At 35.8% G+C, this 7,832-nt stretch overlaps 1 long non-coding RNA gene across 1 annotated transcript; it reads right to left on the reverse strand.

Annotated features, from left to right (window-relative positions):
- Positions 1 to 672: 672 nt before the first annotated feature.
- Positions 673 to 7,244, reverse strand: LOC113274756. Its single transcript, XR_003323198.1, has 3 exons — positions 5,886 to 7,244; positions 4,932 to 5,015; positions 673 to 878 (listed from the first exon to the last, which is right to left on the reverse strand). It is a non-coding gene; the product is annotated as an uncharacterized LOC113274756 (long non-coding RNA).
- Positions 7,245 to 7,832: the final 588 nt, after the last annotated feature.

The following is a 7,832-nucleotide window of genomic DNA, read 5'->3' on the forward strand; positions in this document are numbered from 1 at the left end:
CCCGGTTTATGGATTTATATTCTAATGTGCGAACACACTGTATATGCTTATATCCAAAGATGGTTACATTATCAACTCTTTATTTCAATCATTGAAACATTATTCTATAATGACAATAGCCATTTTCACACACTATTAGCATCAAAACAATTTTCAAGATATTGAAATAATCATTATCGAAACATTCCAAGCCTACATCAAATGATTGTATCACATAAACCATGTAAGATGTTACTCGGAAATTTTCTCATGATATAAGATGAACTTGGCCTAAGCGAAAGCTTACCAACACATATTTCAAGAAATATGTAAGCGAGATATACTCAGCTCGAAATCTCAAATGTGCATAGAGAAAACTATATCGTAACACGACTTACGTCTCAATATAGGAGATAGTAGAAATAGACTTTCCAAGTGATAGATGAGTTCAAGTCTCCACATACCTTTTGTCGAAGAAGTTCCACAAGCTCCCCTTAGTAGTTCTTCGTCTTCAAGAGATGAACGCCGAGAGATCTAAGCTCAACTACACTATCTATATCCTAGTCCGAGACATCTATAAATAGGCTAGAAATTAAGACTTATTGTAGCGCCCCCAAAGCTAGCATCTGACTAACCCAGGAGATTAACTAATAAAGAGGCACTAGGGATCTAAATCATATACTTAATCGTTCAATTAAGAAAACTGCTATAAAAACTTAACCCAAAACTAGCCCCGCTCAGAAATATATATACACAAGAACTTCTCTCAAATGATACATATACAATAGTCATTTGGATTACAAATATAATATGCAACATAATAAACATAACAGAAGTTAAACAACTAGCGAACTCGACTCTTGAAGCTGTCGCTGCGCTACTCTGATCTGTCTCTGAAACTGAAAGTGGGAATGGGTGAGCACATCATCCCTAAAAGGGGTGCTCAACAGGAATAAAATTTAACTTTAAAGAAATCATGAGCAAGATTTGGAAAACAATTCATGTTTTCCCAAACTTCAAAGTGACCAAGTCACTGGAAATGCACAAACAATGTATATGGACAAACTCCTTCTTGAAACAATATATATTAGTGATGCCGGGTTTTTCCACACCTACATAGCTATATTGATGCCGGGTTGTTCCACACCTAATAAGCATAAAAGCTGAATTCATATAGATATAAATGAAGGAGTGTATCCTATATAACACACGCGGAAATTCTCATTTCCCATAACAATTAATATTGACAACAAAACATTACAGGTCATTTCCAATTCATGGAAAGATTCAAAGAATCAACAGAACAATCATAATACAAACTAAACAATGCATGAAATGCACAACTGACAATGCATGAGTTTGTTAAACATAAATTTTTGTAAAAGAAACAACAATGGTTTCAAAAGAGTTAAAAGTATTCCCACCTCTTTTGTTGACAAGCCACGCCTACCTCGAGATCCGCGAATCCACTGGTTCATCCTTTGAATCGATCGTTGTTAATAGACTAATTGTTAATCACACAAGAACTCTAAGAATCTAGCCAAAAGGCTCACACGAGGCTCATAATAATTTCATACAAGTCTATCTATTGGTTCTAAGTCCATTAGATAATACTCATGAGGAACCAAAAGGCTAGGTCAGATTCTCGCAGGCCAAAAGGCTCACACGAGGATCAGTATTGTGATGATCAATCAATCATAATTTCGCTAGGTCATATTCTCGCAGGTCTCCCCATTCCTCTTTATGATTTTGTTCATTTCTTATTAATTCCATTCGTTGTCTTTCAGCCATCCTATGTATTCTATTATACTCTTCATTGATATTACCGTTATTTCGATTTTGTGTTCGTCTTCTTTCTCGGTTGTCGTGATTGTTCTGGCGAATTGTTTCCTGAAACTCTTGTTCTTCTATTTCTGCTCTCAATCTTTCACGTTCGCAAGTTAAACGTGCTTGTTCAGCATAACATCTTTCAATTTCTTCTTCAATCGTTTGTTGATTTCTTTGAGTTTCTCTTTCATGTAAAATTCTCCTTCCTTCCTCTTGATTTCCTTCGCCATCTTGATCATTTTGCCCCTGACGTTGTCCATTCTCATGATTTCTACCATTTTTCCTATCATCAAAAGTTTCATTTTGTGGGACGTAACGATCATCTGTTCTTTCTCCATTTTCGCGATATTCTTCATTAGGATTTGATATTTCTTCTTGAATATTGTTTCCAGCATTAATTGTGGGTGAGTTTCGCCTCATTTCTCTTCTAGTCGATCTGGAATATGATTTTGTAATACTTCTTGATCTTCTACTCTGTAGTCTCATATTTTCCATCCTCAATTCGTGATTTTTCCTTGTTAAATTCGCACGTTCTTCTGCCTCAGCTCTTCTTTCTTCGTGTATTCTTCGTCTCAACGTTTCTAACGTTCCAATTTTCTCGTCTCCATGAATTATTCCTTCATCTGCTTCTTGATTTCTCTCTACCTGTCTATGAATCCTGGTTTGTTGCTCTTCTTCTACTTCTTCTGCTGAATTTGATTGCCAAGTGTGTATACTCACCCTATCATAATCTGTGTTCCTTCTTTGTATTAGTGTTTGTTGAACTGGTGGTTGAATTCGATTTTCTCCATTATTTCTCATTCTAGTTGATTCTCCCATTTCACTTCTTTCCCTTCCAGCAATTCTCTTACTTCTTCTAACAGTAGTTGGTTGTTCTGATGTATTTCTTCTTCTTCTAGCCATCTCTTCAATATTAATGAATTGCAAGAGATTATGTAAAATTCTTAATCAATCACTCCAAATCTACACAAATCTCAATATTAATCTTCAATTTTTTCTAGAATAATCTTCAATCTTTAATCGTTTCCCTGTTTCTAGCGCCATTATGTAGTTGCAGGAAATCCTACACTACACCCCTCACAAGATTTCATTAACATTCAACTCATTTTAGATGAACAATCTTAATTTTATTGATGAATCTTTGAACAATCTTACAAGAAAAGATAAAGGAATCAAGAACCACCACTACTCTAGATTTTCTCTCTCCTATTTACTTGTTTCTCAATTAGAAAAAGATCTCCCCATTTCCTTTACAACTGAATGACTATTTATAGGAAAATACATAGTGGATGACAACTAATATATCCTTTATTTTCGGATATGGTTTGCGACGTTCTGGCAACCTCACAAATATTAATCTCGCAAACTCTCTAATTTTCGCAGGACTCTCACATCTTTCTCATGATTCTAGCTGACGTCATTTATTATATCATTTCTGAAATTGTTCTGCGACGCTATTGTGTTGTGTTGTGTTGTTGTTAATTTCGCTGAAGCATTATTGCTGCGAGCTTCTGATCCTACAAATCGAGTAATTAACGGCTAAGACATCTCTTGACTAGTCTAATAGCGTTGACGAGCTTGAGGGTCATTACATTCTCCCCACCTTATTCATTTTCGTCCTGAAAATCAAACCATCCTTCTGGTCTTCAAAAACTCCCCACCTTATAGAATAGTCTCGTCTCTTGTCTATGCGCAAACAACATAAAACAAAGCACAAACATGTATGGCTCTGCAACTAAAATCTAAAAATTTGTAGCTCTAGGTTCACTATGTTGATTTTAGGTTCTTTTTATCAAATTGGAAAATATAAGTTTCTTACACTAATTTCTATTATATAAAATACATGTCTCCAATTACAAGGGAGATTCCTACGAATCTTTCTAATTGAGTTTATAATTATCGGTTTTCTAAAAGATTTAAATCATATTAAATGTCTATGATCGGTCACCTCTGAATTCAGTTGCCCTGTCAAGGTTGGCCGAGCCAAACAATGCCTTCCTATGAACAGAGAAAACACGACCTTCACTATTCCCCAGTGTTGGATTAACAAAATCTTAACTTACTAAGATTAACGAATCACTAAACTTCTATCATAACTGGTGTCACCAAAAAATTTTACTTCAAAAAAATATACACAAACAAGCAAACAAATTTAATACACCAAAAAAATCTTTTAGTTGTTAATGGTTTTTAGAGATTAAGATTTATCTCACAAACTCAACCCAGTTCTAAACTAATTTATTTCGCCAACTGGCACTGGCTAATTCTATTGTTTCCCATATAAGATCTAATAGTGAGCTATGATACCAACATTGTAGCGCCCCCAAAGCTAGCACCTAGCTGACTAACCCAAGAGATTAACTAATAAATATGCACTAAGGATCTAAATCATATACTTAATCGTTCAATTAAGAAAACTATTATAAAAACTAGCCCCGCTCAGAAATATATATACACAATAACTTCTCTCAAGTTATACATATACAATAGTCATTTGGTTTACAAATATAATATGCAACATAATAAACATAGCAGAAGTTAAACAACTAGCGAACTCGACTCTTGAAGCTTTCGCTGCGCTACTCTGATCTGTCTCTGAAACTGAAAGTGGGAATGGGTGAGCACATCATCCCTAAAAGGGATGCCCAGCAGGAATAACATTTAACTTTAAAGAAATCATGAGCAAGATTTGGAAAACAATTCATGTTTTCCCAAATATCAAAGTGACCAAGTCACTGGAAATGCACAAACAATGTATATGGACAAACTCCTTCTTCAAACAATATATATTAGTGATGCCGGGTTTTCCCACACCTACATAGCTATATTGATGCCGGGTTGTTCCACACCTAATAAGCATAAAAGCTGAATTCATGTAGATATAAATGAAGGAGTGTATCTTATATACCACACGTGGAAATTCTCGTTTCCTATAACAATTCATATTGACAACAAAACATTACAGGTCCTTTCCAATTCAAGGAAAGATTCAAAGAATCAACAGAACAATCATAATACAAACTAAACAATGCATGAAATGCACAACTGACATGCATGAGTTTGTTAAACATAAACTTTTGTAAAAGAAACAACAATGGTTTCAAAAGAGTTAAAAGTATTCCCACCTCTTTTGTTGATAAGCCACGCCTACCTCGAGATCCGCGAATCCACTGGTTCATCCTTTGAATCGATCGTTGTTAATAGACTAACTGTTAATCACACAAGAACTCTAAGAATCTAGCCAAAAGGCTCACACAAGGCTCATAATAATTTCATACAAGTCTATCTATTGGTTCTAAGTCCATTAGATAATACTCCCTTCGTTCCACTTTAGAAGACATTCTAGGAGTTTTCACGTACATTAAGAAATGGAGAGAGATATGAAGATTTTTCAACTATACCCATACGAAAAGTCTTCAAACATTAATTGTTATTAGTGCATTTTAAAATACACTTATAGTTTCAAGACAAGGTGTTAGGTATTATTGATAGTTTTGTGGGAATATATGAAAACTTTCAAGTATTATGGAACAAGAAAATAACCCTAAAACATCATCTAAAATGGAACGGAGGGAGTACTCATGAGTATCTACAACTTGTAGAATGAACCAAAAGCTAATTCGGACCATAAGTGGTCCAATTCATCAAATAGGAACACTAGCCCTAAGCCTAAGCCCAAGTCCACTAACCTCGGCCCACTACACAAGGTCTGGCTAACTGGGTCAACTAACAGTCAACGTTTGGTCAAGGAACAGTCGCTGACGGTCACTAACAGTCGACGTCGTCAAAAGAAGTCAAAAGTATGGTCAACGGTCAAGGTCAGGTCAGCTATGGTCAAAGTCAGGTCAGGTCTTTGCTCACTGAGCCGGATCTGAGTCAAGCCGATTCAACTCAAACAGAGGCACTGAGTCAGCTTAACTGACTGGGCTGACTAACAACCTAATTCTATTGCAGTTACAAGAATACAACCTGATTCTATTCATTTGATCAATACAAAAACTATTCATTACAACATCACATAAATTCTTCACTTAAACAGAATTCTATAATTCAATATACAACTGTAATTTAAGCTTTACCTGCGATTGCAGTTCCAAGCCTTCATTCTTTCTGCGTTCTACTACAATACTAATCCACCTAGTCACCATTCTACGACACTAGTCCAGTCAATCACACCCAAATCCATACCCACACCCACATCAACTTCAGTTCAATTCAAACAACACAATCATGTCTAGTTCTCAACACCACAATTCTATAACTCAATATCACTTCATGGCCTTGCCATTCTCAGCTTCATCATTACTAGTTCTTCACTGCAACAACCAAGAAACATAACTCCATTTACTCATATCCATCTATTGAAATCTCTCATTGATCCACAACAAACAACAACAGCAGCAGCACCTTCCTTAAACTCAATTCATTAATCATCTAAACATCCTAGAATCATCAACACCCACAAGACCATACTTCAATTCAGAATTAAAATAACAACTACAGAACCACCACCAAAACACATCTCCTCCCCTGTAACATCAACATCATCACCACCACAACTAAACTCAGCTGCACAACAGAATCACTGACAGCAACACTATATCTCAAACTCAACTGCAATACAATCTCAAACCTAATCTGCAACAACCATTTATAATTATACCTCACTCCCAACTGAAATATTCAAAAGCCATTCATTCAAAACCACCAATACAATTACAACTCTTGCAATACTAATTCATCCATCTCAATTCGTAGCTCAAAGACCAACTTATAAACTCAATAATTAAACTTGAATGAATTCTTAACTAAGTTTGCTGAGAAAACAATTACCTCAATTTGGTTTCACCCCAACAGTTGACTCCAGCGGCCGAACCAACTTCTTCTTTGCTTTGACTCAGTTCAACACTCTACTCAAAACTATCACCTCCAAATCAGTTCAAATCCTAAACCCTAATTCAAAAATTGGGGAAGCACATAAACCCTATTTCCTCAATTCTTCCTCAGAACAGCTCCAACATCTAATTAACTTCACCACGCTCCTCAATCGACTAAACCCAGTCTTCAATCATTCCTCTTAAACATCAATTTCATCTCTACTGAATTTAATTCCATGAAACCCTAACTCACTGATTCAATCATCAAACAACATCATAGCTTCCATCAAACACCAAATAAGAACAAACCCATCTTCTAACTCCTCAGTATTCACCCTTAATCGAATTCTCCAATTAAATCACAGAAACCCTAATTCGATTCTCTGTGATTTACTACTTCAATCTTTTACCATCCTCTTTGTAAATCACCGCTTCGTCACCAGTAGCAACACCTTGTACTTAATTTGTTCTTTCTCATCACAAGATCATCTCGACAACATCAATCGCTTTCATCAGGCACACAAGCAGAGGAGAAGAGAATAAATGAGATAAAGAAGAAGAAAGAATAATGAAGAAAAAGAGAGAATAACGAGTTAATCTACTCGATTGAGATAAGGTCGACCAAAACGCTAAAGGCACCCGAAAACTTGATACGAGCAGCCAAGGCTAAAGTGCAAAACGACTATTATTCCCTTCAAACGAATTTGATGATTACTTCTTCACCTGGTATCCAATTGACATGTTCGAGTAGTTCATTCCACGTAACTTTTCGATACTTATTCAATGATACTAGTTTCGTAACTATATCGTTGTTAGATTAATCCCTATTAATTAACGTTCGTGTTAAACTAATCGAGTAATTAACGGCTAAGACATCTCTTGACTAGTCTAATAGCATTGACGAGCTTGAGGGTCCTTACACTTATAGTTTTGATCACTAACATTGACAAACATGCTTAGCAACGTATGCGAGTTCGACCGATTAATGCTCTAACAATCTCCCCCTTTGTCAATTTTAGTGACAAAACTACCAATATATATGAATTCCAAAATAGATAAAAATTGTAGCTTCCCATACACATGCTTGATCTCCTTGGCATCTTCAACGCGACTCGAAATCTTCGTCACTTCCAAGTACTCCATGATCCT

The sequence above is a fragment of the Papaver somniferum genome, chromosome 4, assembly GCF_003573695.1.
Source record: "Papaver somniferum cultivar HN1 chromosome 4, ASM357369v1, whole genome shotgun sequence".
Taxonomy (NCBI): domain Eukaryota; kingdom Viridiplantae; phylum Streptophyta; class Magnoliopsida; order Ranunculales; family Papaveraceae; genus Papaver; species Papaver somniferum.